The sequence below is a fragment of the Hemitrygon akajei genome, unplaced genomic scaffold (genome assembly GCF_048418815.1).
Source record: "Hemitrygon akajei unplaced genomic scaffold, sHemAka1.3 Scf000035, whole genome shotgun sequence".
NCBI classification, from domain to species: domain Eukaryota; kingdom Metazoa; phylum Chordata; class Chondrichthyes; order Myliobatiformes; family Dasyatidae; genus Hemitrygon; species Hemitrygon akajei.
In genome coordinates, this window is record NW_027331921.1 from 8,971,419 (window position 1) to 8,993,666 (window position 22,248).

General features: G+C 50.1%; 1 long non-coding RNA gene across 1 annotated transcript in view; it reads right to left on the reverse strand.

The window, feature by feature from the left end:
- Window positions 1-399: 399 nt before the first annotated feature.
- The window catches only part of LOC140720071 (uncharacterized), a 36,988-nt gene continuing 15,139 nt past the window's right edge, over window positions 400-22,248 (reverse strand). Inside the window, exons 2-3 of the long non-coding RNA XR_012097091.1 lie at window positions 5,758-5,877; window positions 400-516 (exon numbers count right to left, since the gene is read on the reverse strand). This is a non-coding gene — a long non-coding RNA (uncharacterized lncRNA). The remainder of the gene's footprint in view (window positions 517-5,757; window positions 5,878-22,248) is intronic.

Sequence of the window (22,248 nt, forward strand, 5' to 3'; positions counted from 1 at the left end):
CTCTACCGAACGTGATCGATTAAGTTGGAACCGTGGGTGTTTGACTGGGTCCCTCAGGGACGTTTATCCGGAGGATTATGATACAGGGGATCCACGGGGAATTGGCCGTCTGGATTCAGTGTTTATTAATTTTCAGCATCACGGTGAGGTGGGAGTCGTTGTCACGGTGTGGACGTAACGGTGTCGTGGTGGGAGATGTGTCCCCGTCAAGGTGAAGGTAATGTCAGCTTCACCGTGAGGGTCGTGTCAGTGTCACGGCGCGGTACGTGCGGTAAGGTGAGGTACGTGGTGAGGTACACGTTGAGCTGCGAGTCCGTGTCACTGTGACGTTTTACATTCAGGTTTTATTCCATACAGTTAGTTTACGGTCTGACTCCAACCGGAATCCTTTCGACTCACCATGTATCCAGAGCCCGAAAACTATCGCGAAGAGGACGAACGCAACTAGGCAGAGTAGGCAGATCTTACGGTCCGGTCTATTTCCGATGTTCTCGTTCGGCTCCTGTTTACGCGGACCTGTGCAGAGACCATTCAGATAAACAGAAGGAGAAGATGGTGAGAGTGAGAGGGGAGCGATGGGGGAAAATGTGAGAGATGGGGGAAAGAAAACGAGAAGAGACGTTTTGAGTAAATGTTGAGTGAGATGTGTGAGAGAGACAGCGAACGAGTGGGGAAGAGAGAGGGAGTGAGGGGAGAAAAAGTGGGAGAGAGATGGGGAAGAGACTAAAGGAGCGAGAGAGGGTGGTGCGAAAGAGAGTTATGAGAGGGTGTCACGGATTTATTATTTTCCGTAGCTGTATTGTTGTTTGCCCGCTTTGTTCCTTTTTCACACATGGGATATATGACGGACTTGTGGGGATTATCATGTTGTGGGGATCTTCGTGGACTCCATTGTTTTTCTTTGTTTTGTGGCTGCTGGCAAGGAGAATGGCGGCACGGGCACGTGATGGTTAGCGCAGCGCTTTACAGTACAAGCGACATGGGTTCAATTCCCGCCGCTACCTGCAAGGAGTTTCTAATTTCTCCCCATGAGTTATTGGATTTCCTCCGGGTGCTCTGGTTTCCTCCCACTGTCCAAAGGCATACCGGTGGGATATGGATCATTTGTAGATCTGGGTGGGAAATGGCAAATGGAGTTTAGCTCAGATAAGTGTGAGATATGTTCCTTTGGGGAGATAAATGTGAAGGGACAGGAGGCAGTTAACGACAGAACTCTTAACTGTCGACGGGGAAAGGGATCTCGGGCTGATCACGCGTTTCAATTGAGTTATAAATAAATGACTGCAGACGGGCCTTTGACAAGTTCTCTCTCATGGGAGATCCATTCACAAGATTGTGATGACTGGGATTCACAGTGAATTGGAATTTGAGTTTCCGTACTGGTTTGTCCACAGAACCCAGAGGCCGTTGGACGTCCGTGACTGGTGGTGTTACCCACAGATCCACTCTGGGAACTCTGCTGTCTGTGGACAAGACCAGTGAGAACCTGGACATTTAACACGGCTTTGTGTGTTTCGAACATCCTGCATCGTAGACCAGCCAGAACAGCACAGGGACAGGCCTTTCTGCTGGCAACGCTTTACAGGATGGATTCAATCTGGTGTTAGACATTTCACATTTGGGAATGATACACTCTGTAACTTTTATTATCTTGTGCTGTATCTGAGCATTTCACCTACAAAGGTACAACATTTTACGTTTGTCCCGGTTAAACGCCATCTTCCATTCCTCCATCCCATATTAGAAACTGATCCGTGTCCTACGGAATTGAATGCAGATACTCTAAGCGATCCACAGTACCCATCAACCTATCATCTACAAACATGCCAAACCACCCATCTACATTTTCATCCAGATCGTTCATATATATAATCATATAACAATCACAGCACGGAAACAGGCCATCTCGGCCCTTCTAGTCCATGCCGAATGCTTACTTTCACCTAGTCCCACCGGCCTGCACTCAGCCCATAACTCTCCATTCCTTTCCCGTACATATACCTATCCAATTTTACTTTAAATAACAATACCGATCCTGCTTCCACACCTCTACTGGAGGCTCGTTCCACACAGCTACCACTCTCTGAGTAAAGAAATCCCCGCTCATGTTACCCTTAAACTTTTGCCCCCTGTCTCAACTCTTGTTTGAATCACCCCTACTCTCAATGGAAAACGCCTAACCACGTCAACTCTTTCTATCCCCCTCTTAATTTTAGGTACCTCTATCAAGTCCCTCCTCAACCTTCTACGCTCCAAAGAATAAACACCTAACATGATCAACCTTTCCTTGTAACTTAGGTGCTGAGACCCAGATAACATTCTCGTAAATCTCCTCTGTACTATCTATGTTTTATTGATATCTTTCCTATAATTCGGTGACCAGAACTGTACATAAAACTCAAAATTCGGCCCTTCCCAATGCCTTGTACAATTTTAACATTACATCCCAAATCCCATACTCAATGCTTTGATTTATAAAGGCCAGCATACAAAATGCTTTCTTCACCACCTTATCCACATGAGATTTCACTTTCAGGGAACTATGCACCATTATTCCAAGATCACTCTGTTCTACTGTATTCCTCAATGCCTTACCATTTATCATGTATGTCCTATTTTTATTAGTCCTACCATAATGTAGCACCTCACACTTAACTATTAAACTCCATCTGCCATCTTTCAGCCCACTCGTCCAGCTGGCCTAAATTTCTGTACAAACTTAGAAAAAGCAATTTCATTATCCACAACGCTACCTATCTTAGTATCATCTGCATACTTACTAATCCGATTTACCACACCATCATCCACATGACTAATGGCAATGACAAACAGCATTGGACCCAGTACAGATGCCTGAGGCACACCACTGGTCACTGGCCTCCAACCTGACAAACAGTTATCCACCACTACTTTATGGTATCTCCCATCCAGCCACTGTGGAATCCATTTTACTTCTTCAATATTAATACCTACCGATTGAACCTTCCTAACTAACTTACCCTGTGGAACGTTGTCAAAGGCCTTACTGAAGTCCATATAGACAACATCCACTGCTTTACCCTCGTCAACTTTCCTAGCAACCTTTCCTAAAAATTCAATATTATTTATCAAACATGAACTTACACGCACAAATCCTTGTTGAATCTTGCTAATCAGACACTGTCTATACAGATAATTAGAAGTACTTCAGTTATACATCACAAGCAGGAGAGATCCCACCCACATCCATAGATACAGGTCACTTCATTGGAGCAGAACAAGGTTACTCAATCACAGAATGAAGAATAAAGTATCAAAATTACAGGGAAATTGCTGTGCAGGCACAGTATAAGGTTGAAGAGCCACGAAGAGGAAGATTTGAGTTCAAGAATACATCTTCTCTTATTAGGGGTCAGTTCAATAGTCTGATTACTGTAGTGTAGAAGCTGTCCTTGAGCCTCCTGATACATGCTTTCGCATTTTCCCTCCGATGGGTGGTTCAGAACACAGAATGTCCGGGGACCTTTGATGATGCAGGGTGCTTTATCGAAACAGCAATATGTGTAGAAAAATTTCATGGAGGGGAAGGTGGTTTGGGAGCTGGGCACAGATCTTTCCACAACGCTCTGCAGTTTCCAGCGATCATGGGCGGAGCAGAGATTATATTTTTAGTGAGGAACCAGGGCGTTTCATGAGAACAGGGTAGTAGACAATGTGAACAGGGAAGAAATAAAACATTTGTTTTCACTTGGTAGACTACTCTGTGTAATGGTGTGGGGACCCAGAGGGGTTTGAAGGATTGACACGATCACATTGATAGCTATAATGGACTCTTGACAGGTCCCGTATCAAAATCCCAGATGGCAGATAACTGGAAGATGGGAGAGTGGAATGTAGAGAAAACAACGAGAAAGAATGGAGCGGTGAGACTGGGCGGGAGAGGGAAAGATAGGGAGAGTAGAAGAGAGAGAAGGGTGAAGGAGGTGACAGGTGGCGCGAAACCCAGGTAGATTTGCCGGGCGGATTTAACTGAGGAGGACAGACCAGGAATTGGTAGTAGATGTACCAGACAGAGGCTTGAACAAGGCTATTAACACAGGTTCGGATGGTAGACTGGTCTGGAGATGGTGTGGAACCCAAGGAGATCTGTCTGACTAATTTGATTGAGAGGACTGTTCAGGTCGAGGTGCTGGATGTAATGTACACAGTTTTAACAAGTCCCCAGATGGTATACCGCGCTGGGAGATGGTGTGCGACGCAGGGAGGGATGGCTGATCCGGTATACAATTGGCGAGGCGATAGGAGAAAAGGTTTAGTGTTGCAGATCATTTCTGAGACTGGAAGCCCGTCACTAGCGGTGTTCACGGGCGGTCGGTGGTTGGACTAGTGACCTTTGTAGCAGATTACACAATACACGGAAGGTGAGCTTGCAGACGGCATTAACGTTGATGACATTTTAAACAGTGACAACTGTTATCTCTTACAGTGGGATCTCGATTCGCCGGGGAAGACGGCAGAGCAGGAGCACATGCAGTTTAGTTTGAACTATCGTATTTCAGCAGGACAAGCAATAGGGTAGGACTGACACTGTCAACAGGAGGAAACTTGGGAAAGGTTACAGAACGTAGGGCTGGAGGTACACAGTTCCCTGAAAGTGAAGTCACAGGTAGACAGGGACCATGGGGAGTGTTTTAGGACAGAAGGACCCAGGGGTATAGATACACAGTTCTCTGAAAGTGGAGTCACAGGTAGACAGGGACCCTGGGGAGTGTTGTAGGACAGAAGGACACAGGGGTATGGATACACAGTTCTCTGAAAGTGAAGTCACAGGTAGACAGGGACCCTGGGGAGTGTTGTAGGACAGAAGGACACAGGGGTATGGATACGCAGTTCTCTGAAAGTGGAGTCACAGGTAGACAGGGACCCTGGGGAGTGTTGTAGGACAGAAGGACACAGGGGTATGGATACACAGTTCTCTGAAAGTGGAGTCACAGGTAGACAGGGACCCTGGGGAGTGTTGTAGGACAGAAGGACACAGGGGTATAGATACACAGTTCTCTGAAAGTGGAGTCACAGGTAGACAGGAACCTGGGGAGTGTTGTAGGACAGAAGGACACAGGGGTATAGATACACTGTTCCGTGAAAGTGGAGTCGCAGGTATTCAGGGACCGTGGGGAAATTTGTAGAACAGAGGATTCCAGGGGTGTAGGTGCACGGTTCTCTGAAGCTGGAGTCACAGGTAGACAGGGCGGTGAAGAAGGCGTCTGTCGAGCCGCCCTTCATCAGTCAGGGCAATGAGTACCGGATTAGGGAGATCACGTTGGAATAGTACAGGACGTCAGTAGAGTGTTCCCTTGCCGTCGTCCTCCTCTGGATAAGATGCCACTGATCTAGAGACATTGCAGAGGAGATGCACAAGGATAGTTCAGGGACTGAATTATGGAAATAAGTCAGGCAGTTTGGGATGTTATGCCTCGGAGCACAGAGGTGACTTCACGGAGTTGTATAAAACTACATGGGGCACAGACGAAGTGAACGCACAGAGTCATTTTTCTCTATGCTTGGAGAATCGAGGACCAACGCGCTCAGGGATAATGCGATAGCAGGAGATGATGCAACTGGGAACAAGATTGACAACTTTTTTTTTTACCCAGCCAGTGGTCCGTCTGTTGGACGAGCTGCCAGATGAAGTGGTCGAAGCAGATGCATTAGAACATGAACACTTTTGCGTAAAGCACGTGACCCCTTCGGAGTGACGTCATTATTGTGAACTCTGACCTGCCTCTGTGGTCACTGACATTTCGGAGGGTCCCGAGGCAATGGGAGGATCTTCATACTCTTCCATGAGATGTTCGCCTTTCGGTAGTTTCAGCAATGAGCAGGTGGAGTTCAGACCGTCTGAGAGAGAATGAGAGAGAGAGAAATAGGACCAGAGACCGGTAGAGAAAGTACTATCGGCGGCGTCAACGGAGCTGTACAAAGAGCGGCGATTATTTTAAAAAAAGGGAGTTTTGAGAGCGTGAGTCCATTGCACGTGGCCTGTCAGTGGCTCTAACCGGAGCAGCAATCGTCAGCTGGACAGCAGCGAAGCTTCAGGCATAAAAGGGAGACAGTGTCTAGCGGAGCGTTCATCGGAGGAGCGGTTATCAAAGGAGTGATCTGAGACAGAGCGGTAGGGCTTTGGTACATTCGGGCTTCGGCGATAACGGGTCGAGGCGAGGTGAGCTACCTGTGATTAATAGAACAGGAAGTATGTCTGTGAGGCCGGTATTCTCTACTGGGTGTCAGGTGAGGGATGTCCGGGAGAATCCCAGCCTCCCGGACGGCCACATCCGCACCAGGTGCGTCGAGCTACAGCTCCTTGGGGGCCGCGTTAAGGAAGCAGAGATGCAGCTCCATGACCTTCGTCGGGTCAGGGAGAGTGAAGAGATGATAGAGGGGATTTGCAGGCAAGCAGTCACACCGGGTCCTCGGGAGACAGATAAATAGCTAACAGTTAGGAGAGGGAAAGGCAGGAGTCAGATACGAGAGAGTACCCGAGTGACTGTCCTCCGTTGTAATAATTGCTCCTGTTTGAGTACTGTTTGGGGGGACAGCCTACCTGGGAGAAGCAACAATGTCCGCGCCTCTGGCACAGAGTCTGGCGCTGTGGCTCAGAAGTGCAGGGAAAGGAAGAGGATGGCTGCAGTGATTGGGGACTCTATAGTTATGAGGTCAGATAGGCGATTCTGTGGACGCAGGAAAGATACACGCGTGGTAGATTGCCTCCCTGTTGCTAGGGATCGGGATGTTTCAGATCGCGTCCATGATATCCTGTCATGTGATGGAGAACAGCCTGAGGTCCTGGTACACATTGGTAGCAACGACACAGGTAGGAAAAGGGAGGAGATCCTGAATACAGACAACAGGGAGTTAGGAAGGAAGTTGAGAAACAGGACGCCAAAGGTAATAATCTCGGGATTACTGTCTGTGCCTCGGGACAAGTGAGTATATGAATAGAATGAGCTGGAGGATAATTGCGTAACTGAGGGATTGGAGCAGGGGACATGTATTCAGATTTCTGGATCATTCGGACCGCTTTTGGGTCAGGCGTGACCTGTACAAAAAGGACGGGTTGCACTTGAATCCGAGGGGTCCAATAGACTGGCGGGAACGCTTGCTAAGGCTACTGGGGAGAGTTTAAACTAGGATGGATAGGGGGTGAAAACCCAACTGAAGAGACGAAGTAATGGGCGATCAGCTCACAAAAATTGAACGCTTGGAGACAGCGCGAGAGAGAGGATAGGCAGGTGATAGAGAAAGGATGTGCTCAGACTGATAGTTTCAGATGTGTCTATTTTAATGGAAGAAGCATCGTGAAAAAACCGGATGAGCTTAGATCGCGAATCAGAAGTTTGAGCGATAATGTTATGGCCATTACAGAGACTTGGATGTCCCAGGACAGGAATGGCTGCTTACAGTGCCGGCCTTTAAATGTTTCAGAAAGCAGAGAGGGAGGAAAAAGAGGTTGTGGGAGCGGCATTGCTGATCAGAGATAGTGTCACGGCTGCAGAAAAGGAGGAAGGCATGGCGGGGTTGTCCACTGAGTCTCTGTGTCTGATGTTAGAAGCAGGAAGGGGTTCATAACTCTGGTGAATGTTTTTTATGGACCACCCAATAGTAACAGGGGCATCAAGATACAGATAGAGAGATCGATTCTGGAAAAATCTAATTATAACAGAGCTGTCGTGGAAGGAGATTATAATTTCCCAAATATTGGTTGGCATATCCCTAGAACAAGGGGATTAGATGGGGTGGACTTTGTTAGGTCTGTTAGGAAGGTTTACCGGCACAATATGTAGATTAACCTCCAAGAGAAGTGGCTGAACATGATCTGGTATTGAGAAATGAACCTGGTCAGATGTCACGCATATCAGTGGGAGATAGTTATCACAATTCTATCTCCTTTACCTTTGTACTGGAGAGGGAGAGGAACAAACAAGTTAGGAATGCGTTTAATTGAAGTAAGAGATATATGAAGTTATAAGGCAGGAATTTGTAACAGATGTTCTGAGGCAGAAATGTGTCACATGTTCAGGGTACGTTCCAATGAGACAGGAGCAAGATGATAGGATACAAGACAGGTGGCGTGCAAAGGCTGATGAATGTCTGGTCGGGAAGAAAAGAATAGCTTATGAAAAGTTCAAACGACTGGATGATTACAGGGATCCAGACGATTATAAGTCGAGGAGGAGCGATCTTGAGAATGAAAGTAGGAGAGACAGAAGGGGCCACAAGAAGAGCTTGACGGACAACATTAAGGAAAAACCCAAGGCAATACTCTCTACACCAGGCAACATCCGGGAAAATCTCCTCTGTACCCTTTCCAATGCTTCCACATCCTTCCTATAGTGAGGCGACCAGAACTGGAATAGCCCGCGTCTCTTAAACTCTATTCCTCGACTTATGAAAGCTAACACTCCACTGGATTTCGTAACTACCCTATCTACCTGTGAGTCAACTTTCAGGGATCTCTGGAGATTTACACCCTGATCTCTCTGCTCCTCCACATTCCCAAGTATCCTGTCATTTACTTTGTTCTCAGCCTTTGGGTTTGTCCTCCCAAAACAGTACCACCTCACACTTCTCCGGGTTGAACTCCTTCTTCCACTTCTCAGCCCACTTCTGCATCCTATCAATGTGTTTCTGCAATCATCGACCATCCTCTACACTATAAAATGCACCACCAACTATTCTGTCGTCTGCAAACTTGCCAACCCACACTTCTACCCCAACATCCAGGTCGTTAATGAGAATCACAAAAAGGAGGGGTCGCAGAGCCGAACCTTGTGGGACAATATAAGTCACAACACTCCAATCGGATTGTACTCCCTCCACCAGAACCCTCTGCTCTCTGCAGGAAAGCCATCTCGGAAACCAACTGGCCAAACTTTCCTGGATCCCATGCCTTCTGACTTTCTGAATAAGCCGACCAAGCGGAACCTCATCAAATGCCATACGAAAATCGATGTAGATCACATCCACTGCACAAACCTTATCTATATGCCTGTTCACCTCCTCAAACACCATGATTCCCTAAATGCACATCGATCCTATCAATAATCATTTCCAACAGCTTTCCCACCACAGACTTAAGTCCCTCTGGTGTATTTTTACCTGGACTATTTCTACTACATTTTTTGAACAAGCAGACGACATTCGCCTCACTCCAATCCTCCGGTAATGTTCCGGTGGACAAAGAGGACATATCAAACCACAGCCACAGGCTCAGCAATCCCTTCCGTCGCCTCGTGGAGCAGGCTGGGTAATATTCAGTCAGGCCTCGGAAACGTAACCGTGCTAATGTATTTTAACAGCACCAACACTCCTCTCGCTTAATATCAACACGCTCCAGAACTTCAACCTCACTCATATTGTCCTCATCGCCATCAAGTTCCATCTCATTGGTGAATACCGAAGATAAGTATTCATTGAGGACCTCGGTCACTTCCACAGCCTTCAAGCTGATCTTCCCACGTTATCTCTAATCGGTGCTACCTTCACCCTTGTCATCCTTTTCTTCTTCACATAATTGAAGAATGTCATAGGGGTTTCATTTACCCTACTCGCGAAAGCCTTCTCATGCCTGCTTCTTGCTCTCCTCAGTCCCCTCTTATGCTCCTTTCTTGCTACCCTTTCTATAATCAAATGGACCCATCTGATCATTGCTTCCTAGACCTCACGTATGCTGCCTTCTACCATCTGACTCAATTCTCCATCTCACTTGTCACGCATGGTTCCTTCGCCCTACCATGCTTTATCTTCCTAACCGGGACAAATTTATTCCTAACATCCTGCAATATGGTTCTGTCAGCCTATCTTTCTTTATCTTCTTCACCGAAACACTTCTAGTCCTAACATCTGGCAACAGATCCCTAAACATCAATCACATTTCCATAGAACGTTTCTGTATCCAAGGTCTCAGTTCATCTCATTTGTTCCTGAAGCTTCTTGCATTGAAGTACCCGCACTTTAGCCCTTCTACCATACTACCTTTACACACTTTATTCTGTTCCTCGTTTCTCAAAGCCTCTTTATATGTTCGAACTGGCTTTACCCCATGCACTGTACCTGCAGTTCACGCATGACCTTCGTCCTCCTCCTCCTCCTCCTCCTCCTCACTATCTGCTCTAACACACTGGTTCCCTTCCCCTGCAAATCTTTTGTCTCTCCCCCCCCCCCCCCGTAGCAGCATTGCCGTTCTTCTGCACGACCCACAACACCAACTATCTCCATATCATCTGTAAACGTACCAACACAGCCATCTGCATTGTCATCACAGACAGGAAAGGTCTCAGACACACACATAGATACAGTTCACTTCATTGGAGTAGAACAGGGTAAAACAATAACAGAATGCAGAATAATGTGTCCGGGTTACAGGGAAATTGCAGTGCAGGATGGCAATTGGAGTTGTGCACCGTTCGATAGTGTGTTAAGAGTAGTGCAGAAGCTGTCACGGAGCCTAGTGAGACATACTTTCCTATCTTCCCTCCGATGGGAGGGTGCAGAGGAGAGAAAGGTCGGAGTGGATCTCCCTCCAACCCATCCGATCACACACTTCTCGGGGTCATTCATGGAGTGAAGCTCCCTCCACACGGACCTATCATACAACCTCCAAGGTCAGACACAGAGTGAATCTCCCCCTACACCGTCCCATCACACACTCCCTGAGGTTAGACACAAAGTGAATCTCCCTCCACACCGTCCCATCACACACTCCCGAGGTCAGACAGAGTGAATCTCCATCCACACCGTCGCATCACACACTCCCGGGGACAGACACAGAGTGAATCTCCCTCCACAGTTCCCCATCACACACTCCCGGGGACAGACACAGAATCTCCCTCCACACCGTCGGATCACACACTCCCGGAGTCAGACACAGAGTGAATCTCCCTCCACACCGTCCCATCACACACTCCCGGGGTCAGACACAGTGTTAATCTCCCTCCACACCGTCCCATCATACACTCCCGGGGTCAGACACAGAGTGAATCTCCCTCCACACCGTCCCATCACACACTCCCGGGGACAGACACAGAGTGAATCTACCTCCACACTTCCCCATCACACACTCCCGGGGACAGACACAGAGTGAATCTCCCTCCACACCGTCCCATCACACACTCCCAGGGTCAGACACAGAGTGAATCTCCATCCACACCGTCGCATCACACACTCCCGGGGACAGACACAGAGTGAATCTCCCTTCACACTTCCCCATCACACACTCCCGGGAACAGACACAGAGTGAATCTCCCTCCACACCGTCCCATCAGACAGTCCTGGGGTCAGACACAGAGTGAATCACCCTCCACACTTCCCCGTCACACACTCCCGGGGACTGACACAGAGTGAATTTCCCTCCACACCGTCCCATCACACACTCCCGGGGTCAGACACAGAGTGAATCTCCCACCACACCATTCTGTCAAAAACTCTCGCCACACCATCCCGTTTCGGATTCCAGAAGACTGAAACTCACTCAACAATGTCCCATCACACTCGCCCGGCGTGAGACATGAAGTCTGATGTCCGTCCACACCCTTCAATTACTCACGCCCGAGCTCACCCACGCTGTTTGTTTAAACAAAACATTGCCCCTCACCTCTCCTGAAAATATCCTCCCTCTCCCCTTGCACTTCATGGTATTAGACATTTCTGTCTGTGGGGTGGGGGGTGGGGGGTGGGGAATGCATCGGTTCCCCTGTTTATCTCTCCAGATATCAACTCTCCCTTTAGCTTGAGAAACATATGAAAATCTATATGAAATACCTAAATTTTGTTTGAATGTATTTTACTGATATTCTACAACCGCTTGCTGTCTTTCTGTCCAGTACGTGCTACCGGTGCTTTGTGTCCAGGGTTTGTGTTTGGCACTGCGGTGATATTTTCTCAGCCTAGTAATGTCACCCCAGCTCCTTTAATTCTTTCCGCTTTTTGACGTCTGGAAACAGGGAACCCGAAATATCGTGCTGTCAGGCGTGCTCCTCCTGCAAGCACGTCTCATTAATGTCTACAATATCAGAATTCAGTTTGTTAATTCATGCCCTGAGCTCACCCGCCCTTAAAAAAAGACTTCCAACAATACGCAGCTCAGAACAGTAGTAGCATCGTTCTCCACAGTTTGATTCCAGACTTTGTCTGAGGTGTTTACAATATCTCTCTGCACGTCGACTCCGCTAACTGCTCTGGAACTCCGAGTCCCATCCCCCTGCAACTGGAGTTTAACAACTCCCCGGAAACTCACAAATTTTCATTGGAAATATGCAATGATCCCAAATTTTGAAGCCTTCACAAATACACCTACTTCTGAGCCAGAAGCTAAACTGTAAGGTCTTCATGTGTCTGGCCTCTCAGGGACGGGTAGCGGTATGTCCTTTAATTTAATAACTGAATCACTGACCTCACTGTGTGTCACCATATTCCGATACATACAATGCTATTGGTACGAATATGTACCAGGAACTCCGGCTACTCGCTCACACATTTATGAATCATAGATACGGAATGCAGTTCTGAGAAAACAGGGAGGAAAGGGAGGAGAGTGGAGGTCACGGTAAGGGTTTTTAGATTGCAGTCTGAGCAGAACTGGTGAGTCACCATTTTCATGCTCCCTATCTCTAACAGGCGACAATCCTCAGATCTCGGACTGTGAGACAGAAACAGAGTGAAGCTCCCACCATATAATTCCATTGCACAGTCCTGGAATCATAAATTGAGTGACGCTCCATCCTCAGCAATCCATCACACACATCCCGGTCAGACCAGAGTGAAACTCCCTCCACACAGTCACATCACACACACCCGGGGTCAGACACAGAGTGAATCACCTTCTACACCGACCAATCACACTCTCCAGTCGTCAGACACAGAGTGAATCTCCCTCCAAATCGTCCCATCACACACTACCGGGATCAGACACAGAGTGTATCTCCCTCCACATCGTCGCATCACACACTACCGGGATCAGACACAGACTGAATCTCCCTCCACCCCGTCAAATCACACGCACCCTGGGTCAGACACAGAGTGAATCTCCCTCCACACCGCCCCCTCACACACTCCCGGGGTCAGGCACAGAGTGAATCTCCCTCCACACCGTCCCATCACACACTACCGGGATCAGACACAGAGTGCGTCTCCCTCCACACCGTCACATCACACACTCCCGGGTTCAGACCCTGAGTGAATCGCCATCGGCACCGCCACCTCGCAAGCTCCCGGTTTCAGGCACAGAGTGCATCTCCCTCCACCCCGTCCCATCAGACACTCCTGGGGTCAGACAGAGTGAATCTACCTCCACACTTCCACGTCACACACTCCCGGGTCAGACACAGAGTGAACCTCCCTCCACACCGTCCTATCACACATACTCCCGGGGTCAGACAGAGTGAATCTCCATCCACACCGTCGCATCACACACTCCCGGGGACAGACACAGAGTGAATCTCCCTCCACACTTCCCCATCACACACTCCCGGGGACAGACACAGAATCTCCCTCCACACCGTCGGATCACACACTCCCGGGGTCAGACACAGAGTGAATCTCCCTCCACACCGTCCGATAACACACTCCCGGGGTCAGACACAGAGTGAATCTCCCTCCACACCGTCCTATCACACATACTCCCGGGGTCAGACAGAGTGAATCTCCATCCACACCGTCGCATCACACACTCCCGGGGTCAGACACAGAGTGAATCTCCCTCCACACCGTCCTATCACACATACTCCCAGGGTCAGACAGAGTGAAACTCCATCCACACCGTCGCATCACACACTCCCGGAGACAGACACAGAGTGAATCTCCCTCCACACTTCCCCATCACTCACTCCCGGGGTCAGACACAGAGTGAATCTCCCTCCACACCGTCCCATCACACAATCCCGGGGTGAGATACAGAGTGAATCTCCATCCACACCGTCGCATCACACACTCCCGGGGACAGACACAGAGTGAATCTCCCTTCACACTTCCCCATCACACACTCCCGGGGAAAGACACAGAGTGAATCTCCCTCCACCCCGTCCCATCAGACACTCCTGGGGTCAGACAGAGTGAATCTACCTCCACACTTCCCCGTCACACACTACCGGGATCAGACACAGACTAAATCTCCCTCCACTCCGTCAAATCACACACACCCGGGGCCAGACACAGAGAGAATCTCCCTCCACACCGCCCCATCACACACTCCCGGGTCAGACACAGAGTGAATCACCCTCCACACTTCCCCGTCACACACTCCCGGGGACTGACACTGAGTGAATCTCCCACCACACCATTCTGTCAAAAACTCCCGCCACACCATCCCGTTTCGGATTCCAGAAGAATGAAACTCACTCAACAATGTCCCATCACAAACGCCCGGGGTGAGACATGAAGTCTGATGTCCGTCCACACCCTTCAATTACTCACGCCCGAGCTCACCCACGCTGTCTGTTTAAACAAAACTTTGCCCCTCACCTCACCTGAAAAGATCCTCCCTTTCCCCTTGCACTTCATGGTATTAGACATTTCTGTCTGTGGGGTGGGGGTGGGGGGAATGCATCGGTTCCCCTGTTTATCTCTCCAGATATCAACTCTCCCTTTAGCTTGAGAAACATATGAAAATCCATATGAAATACCTACATTTTGTTTGAATGTATTTTACTGATATTCTACAACCGCTTGCTGTCTTTCTGTCCAGTACGTGCTCCGGTGCTTTGTGTCCAGGGTTTGTGTTTGGCACTGCGGTGATATTTTCTCTGCCTTGTAATGTCACCCCACCTCCTTTAATTCCTTCCGCTTTTTGACGTCTGGAAACAGGGAACCCGAAATATCGTGCTGTCAGGCGTGCTTCACCTGCAAGCAAGTCTCATTAATGTCTACAATATCAGAATTCAGTTTGTTAATTCATGCCCTGAGATCACCCGCCCTTAAAAAAAGACTTCCAACAATACGCAGCTCAGAACAGTAGTAGCATCGTTCTCCACAGTTTGATTCCAGACTTTGTCTGAGGTGTTTACAATATCTCTCTGCACGTCGACTCCGCTATCTGCTCTGGAACTCCGAGTCCCATCCCCCTGCAACTGGAGTTTAACAACTCCCCGGAAACTCCCAAATTTTCATTGGAAATATGCAATGATCCCAAATTTTGAAGCCTTCACAGATACACCTACTTCTGAGCCAGAAGCTAAACTGTAAGGTCTTCATGTGTCTGGCCTCTCAGGGACGGGTAGCGGTATGTCCTTTAATTTAATAACTGAATCACTGACCTCACTGTGTGTCACCATATTCCGATACATACAATGCTATTGGTACGAATATGTACCAGGAACTCCGGCTACTCGCTCACACATTTATGAATCATAGATACGGAATGAGGTTCTGAGAAAACAGGGAGGAAAGGGAGGAGAGTGGAGGCCACGGTAAGGGTTTTTAGATTGCAGTCTGAGCAGAACTGGTGAGTCACCATTTTCATGCTCCCTATCTCTAACAGGCGACAATCCTCAGATCTCGGACTGTGAGTCAGAAACAGAGTGAAGCTCCCACCATATAATCCCATTGCACAGTCCTGGAATCATAAATTGAGTGACGCTCCATCCTCTGCAATCCATCACACACATCCCGGTCAGACCAGAGTGAAACTCCCTCCACACAGTCACATCACACACTCCCGGGGTAAGACACAGAGTGAATCACCTTCTACACCGACCAATCACACTCTCCAGTCGTCAGACATGAGTGAATCTCCCTCCAAATCGTCCCATCACACACTACCGGGATCAGACACAAATTGTATCTCCCTCCACATCGTCGCATCACACACTACCGGGATCAGACACAGACTGAATCTCCCTCCACCCCGTCAAATCACACGAACCCTGGGTCAGACACAGAGTGAATCTCCCTCCACACCGCCCCCTCACACACTCCCGGGGTCAGGCACAGAGTGAATCTCCATCCACACCGTCCCATCACACACTCCCGGGGTCAGATACAGAGTGAATCTCCTTCTACACCGACGAATCACACTCTCCAGAGCTCAGACACAGAGTGAATCGCCCTCAGCACCACAACCTCGCAAGCTCCCGGTGTCAGACACAGAGTGAATCTCCCTCCACAGCGTCACGTCACACACATCCGAGGTCAGAAACAGAGTGAATCTCCCTTACCACATTGTCCCATCACACACTACCGGGATCAGACACAGAGTGCGTCTCCCTCCACACCGTCACATCACACACTCCCGGGATCAGACACAGAGTGAATCTCCCTCCACCCCGTCACATCACACACTCCCGGGTTCAGACACAGAGTGAATCGCCCTCGGCACCGCCACCTCGCAAGCTCCCGGTTTCAGGCACAGAGTGAATCTCCCTCCACACCGTCACGTCACACACATCCGGGGTCAGAAACAGCGAGAATCTCCCTCCACACCGTCCAATCACACTGTCCGGGCATCTGACATAGAGTGAATCTCCCTCCACACAATTTCATCACACACTCCCGTGGTCAGAGACTGAGTGAAGCTCCCTCCACACCGTCGGATCACACACTCCCGGAGTCAGACAAAGAGTGAATCTCCCTCCACACCGTCCCATAACACACTCCCTGGGGTTAGACACAAAGTGAATCTCCGTTCAGGACATGTTCGGGACAGGTCTGTGGGCCGAGGGACCTGTAGTGTGCAGGGGTTCTCTCGGTTTCTGACGATGAGATCAAGTCTCTCTGCTCTTTCTACAGAAATGAAAACGTCACAGAAATGGTTTCAGATTGCAGTCTGAGCAGAACTGGTGAGTCACCATTTTCATGCTCCCTACCACAAACTGGCGGCTGTTTAAACGCCAAAACTCCTCATATCTACGACTGTGAGTCAGAAACAGAGTGAGGCTCCAGCCATATAATCCCGTGGCACACTCCTGGATTCATACATTGAGTGACGCTGCATCCTCAACAATCCATCACACACACCCCGGTCAGACCAGAGTGAATCTCTCTCCACACCGTCCCATCACACACTCCCGGGGTCAGACACAGAGAGAATCTCCCTCCACACCGTCCCATCACACACTCCCGGGTTCAGACACAGAGAGAATCTCCCTCCACAACGTCCCATCACACACTCCCGGGGTCAGACACAGAGTGAATCTCCCTCCACACCGTCCCATCACACACTCCCGGGGTCAGACACAGAGTGAATCTCCCTCCACACCGTCCCATCACACACTCCCGGGTTCAGACACAGAGAGAATCTCCCTCCACACCGTCCCATCACACACTCCCGGGTTCAGACACAGAGAGAATCTCCCTCCACACCGTCCCATCACACACTCCCGGGGTCAGACACAGAGTGAATCTCCCTCCACACCGTCCCATCACACACTCCCGGGGTCAGACACAGAGTGGATCTCCCTCCACACCGTCCCATCACACACTCCCGGGGTCAGACACAGAGTGAATCTCCCTCCACACCGTCCCATCACACACTCCCGGGCTCAGACACAGAGTGAATCTCCCTCCACACCGTCCCATCACACACTCCCGGGGTCAGACACAGAGTGAATCTCCCTCCACACCGTCCCATCACACACTCCCGGGGTCAGACACAGAATGAATCTCCCTCCACACCGTCCCATCACACACTCCCGGGGTCAGACACAGAGTGAATCTCCCTCCACACCGTCCCATCACACACTCCCGGGCTCAGACACAGAGTGAATCTCCCTCCACACCGTCCCATCACACACTCCCGGGGTCAGACACAGAGTGAATCTCCCTCCACACCGTCCCATCACACACTCCCGGGGTCAGACACAGAATGAATCTCCCTCCACACTTCCCCATCACTCACTCCCGGGGTCAGACACAGAGTGAATCTCCCTCCACACCGTCCCATCACACAATCCCGGGGTGAGATACAGAGTGAATCTCCATCCACACCGTCGCATCACACACTCCCGGGGACAGACACAGAGTGAATCTCCCTTCACACTTCCCCATCACACACTCCCGGGGAAAGACACAGAGTGAATCTCCCTCCACCCCGTCCCATCAGACACTCCTGGGGTCAGACAGAGTGAATCTACCTCCACACTTCCCCGTCACACACTACCGGGATCAGACACAGACTAAATCTCCCTCCACTCCGTCAAATCACACACACCCGGGGCCAGACACAGAGAGAATCTCCCTCCACACCGCCCCATCACACACTCCCGGGTCAGACACAGAGTGAATCACCCTCCACACTTCCCCGTCACACACTCCCGGGGACTGACACTGAGTGAATCTCCCACCACACCATTCTGTCAAAAACTCCCGCCACACCATCCCGTTTCGGATTCCAGAAGAATGAAACTCACTCAACAATGTCCCATCACAAACGCCCGGGGTGAGACATGAAGTCTGATGTCCGTCCACACCCTTCAATTACTCACGCCCGAGCTCACCCACGCTGTCTGTTTAAACAAAACTTTGCCCCTCACCTCACCTGAAAAGATCCTCCCTTTCCCCTTGCACTTCATGGTATTAGACATTTCTGTCTGTGGGGTGGGGGTGGGGGGAATGCATCGGTTCCCCTGTTTATCTCTCCAGATATCAACTCTCCCTTTAGCTTGAGAAACATATGAAAATCCATATGAAATACCTACATTTTGTTTGAATGTATTTTACTGATATTCTACAACCGCTTGCTGTCTTTCTGTCCAGTACGTGCTCCGGTGCTTTGTGTCCAGGGTTTGTGTTTGGCACTGCGGTGATATTTTCTCTGCCTTGTAATGTCACCCCACCTCCTTTAATTCCTTCCGCTTTTTGACGTCTGGAAACAGGGAACCCGAAATATCGTGCTGTCAGGCGTGCTTCACCTGCAAGCAAGTCTCATTAATGTCTACAATATCAGAATTCAGTTTGTTAATTCATGCCCTGAGATCACCCGCCCTTAAAAAAAGACTTCCAACAATACGCAGCTCAGAACAGTAGTAGCATCGTTCTCCACAGTTTGATTCCAGACTTTGTCTGAGGTGTTTACAATATCTCTCTGCACGTCGACTCCGCTATCTGCTCTGGAACTCCGAGTCCCATCCCCCTGCAACTGGAGTTTAACAACTCCCCGGAAACTCCCAAATTTTCATTGGAAATATGCAATGATCCCAAATTTTGAAGCCTTCACAGATACACCTACTTCTGAGCCAGAAGCTAAACTGTAAGGTCTTCATGTGTCTGGCCTCTCAGGGACGGGTAGCGGTATGTCCTTTAATTTAATAACTGAATCACTGACCTCACTGTGTGTCACCATATTCCGATACATACAATGCTATTGGTACGAATATGTACCAGGAACTCCGGCTACTCGCTCACACATTTATGAATCATAGATACGGAATGAGGTTCTGAGAAAACAGGGAGGAAAGGGAGGAGAGTGGAGGCCACGGTAAGGGTTTTTAGATTGCAGTCTGAGCAGAACTGGTGAGTCACCATTTTCATGCTCCCTATCTCTAACAGGCGACAATCCTCAGATCTCGGACTGTGAGTCAGAAACAGAGTGAAGCTCCCACCATATAATCCCATTGCACAGTCCTGGAATCATAAATTGAGTGACGCTCCATCCTCTGCAATCCATCACACACATCCCGGTCAGACCAGAGTGAAACTCCCTCCACACAGTCACATCACACACTCCCGGGGTAAGACACAGAGTGAATCACCTTCTACACCGACCAATCACACTCTCCAGTCGTCAGACATGAGTGAATCTCCCTCCAAATCGTCCCATCACACACTACCGGGATCAGACACAAATTGTATCTCCCTCCACATCGTCGCATCACACACTACCGGGATCAGACACAGACTGAATCTCCCTCCACCCCGTCAAATCACACGAACCCTGGGTCAGACACAGAGTGAATCTCCCTCCACACCGCCCCCTCACACACTCCCGGGGTCAGGCACAGAGTGAATCTCCATCCACACCGTCCCATCACACACTCCCGGGGTCAGATACAGAGTGAATCTCCTTCTACACCGACGAATCACACTCTCCAGAGCTCAGACACAGAGTGAATCGCCCTCAGCACCACAACCTCGCAAGCTCCCGGTGTCAGACACAGAGTGAATCTCCCTCCACAGCGTCACGTCACACACATCCGAGGTCAGAAACAGAGTGAATCTCCCTTACCACATTGTCCCATCACACACTACCGGGATCAGACACAGAGTGCGTCTCCCTCCACACCGTCACATCACACACTCCCGGGATCAGACACAGAGTGAATCTCCCTCCACCCCGTCACATCACACACTCCCGGGTTCAGACACAGAGTGAATCGCCCTCGGCACCGCCACCTCGCAAGCTCCCGGTTTCAGGCACAGAGTGAATCTCCCTCCACACCGTCACGTCACACACATCCGGGGTCAGAAACAGCGAGAATCTCCCTCCACACCGTCCAATCACACTGTCCGGGCATCTGACATAGAGTGAATCTCCCTCCACACAATTTCATCACACACTCCCGTGGTCAGAGACTGAGTGAAGCTCCCTCCACACCGTCGGATCACACACTCCCGGAGTCAGACAAAGAGTGAATCTCCCTCCACACCGTCCCATAACACACTCCCTGGGGTTAGACACAAAGTGAATCTCCGTTCAGGACATGTTCGGGACAGGTCTGTGGGCCGAGGGACCTGTAGTGTGCAGGGGTTCTCTCGGTTTCTGACGATGAGATCAAGTCTCTCTGCTCTTTCTACAGAAATGAAAACGTCACAGAAATGGTTTCAGATTGCAGTCTGAGCAGAACTGGTGAGTCACCATTTTCATGCTCCCTACCACAAACTGGCGGCTGTTTAAACGCCAAAACTCCTCATATCTACGACTGTGAGTCAGAAACAGAGTGAGGCTCCAGCCATATAATCCCGTGGCACACTCCTGGATTCATACATTGAGTGACGCTGCATCCTCAACAATCCATCACACACACCCCGGTCAGACCAGAGTGAATCTCTCTCCACACCGTCCCATCACACACTCCCGGGGTCAGACACAGAGAGAATCTCCCTCCACACCGTCCCATCACACACTCCCGGGTTCAGACACAGAGAGAATCTCCCTCCACAACGTCCCATCACACACTCCCGGGGTCAGACACAGAGTGAATCTCCCTCCACACCGTCCCATCACACACTCCCGGGGTCAGACACAGAGTGAATCTCCCTCCACACCGTCCCATCACACACTCCCGGGTTCAGACACAGAGAGAATCTCCCTCCACACCGTCCCATCACACACTCCCGGGTTCAGACACAGAGAGAATCTCCCTCCACACCGTCCCATCACACACTCCCGGGGTCAGACACAGAGTGAATCTCCCTCCACACCGTCCCATCACACACTCCCGGGGTCAGACACAGAGTGGATCTCCCTCCACACCGTCCCATCACACACTCCCGGGGTCAGACACAGAGTGAATCTCCCTCCACACCGTCCCATCACACACTCCCGGGCTCAGACACAGAGTGAATCTCCCTCCACACCGTCCCATCACACACTCCCGGGGTCAGACACAGAGTGAATCTCCCTCCACACCGTCCCATCACACACTCCCGGGGTCAGACACAGAATGAATCTCCCTCCACACCGTCCCATCACACACTCCCGGGGTCAGACACAGAGAGAATCTCCCTCCACACCGTCCCATCACACACACCCCGGTCAGACACAGAGTGAATCTCCCTCCACACCGTCCCATCACACTCTCCCGGGGTCAGACACAGAGTGAATCTCCCTCCACACCGTCCCATCACACACTCCCGGAGTCAGACACAGAGTGAATCTCCCTCCACACCGTCCCATCACACACTCCCGGGGTCAGACACAGAGTGAAGCTCCCTCCACACGGTCCCATCACACAATCCCGGGGTCAGACACAGAGTGAATCTCCCTCCACACCATCCCATCACACACTCCCGGGGTCAGACACAGAGTGAATCTCCCTCCACACCGCCCCATCACACACACCGGTCAGACACAGAGTGAATCTCCCTCCACACCTTCCCATCACACACTCCCGGGGCCAGACACAGAGTGAATCTCCCTCCACACCGTCCCATCACACACTCCCGGGGTCAGATACAGAGTGAATCTCCCTCCACACCGTCCCATCACACACTCCCGGGGCCAGACCAGAGTGAATCTCCCTCCACACCGTCCCATCACACACTCCCGGGGTCAGATACAGAGTG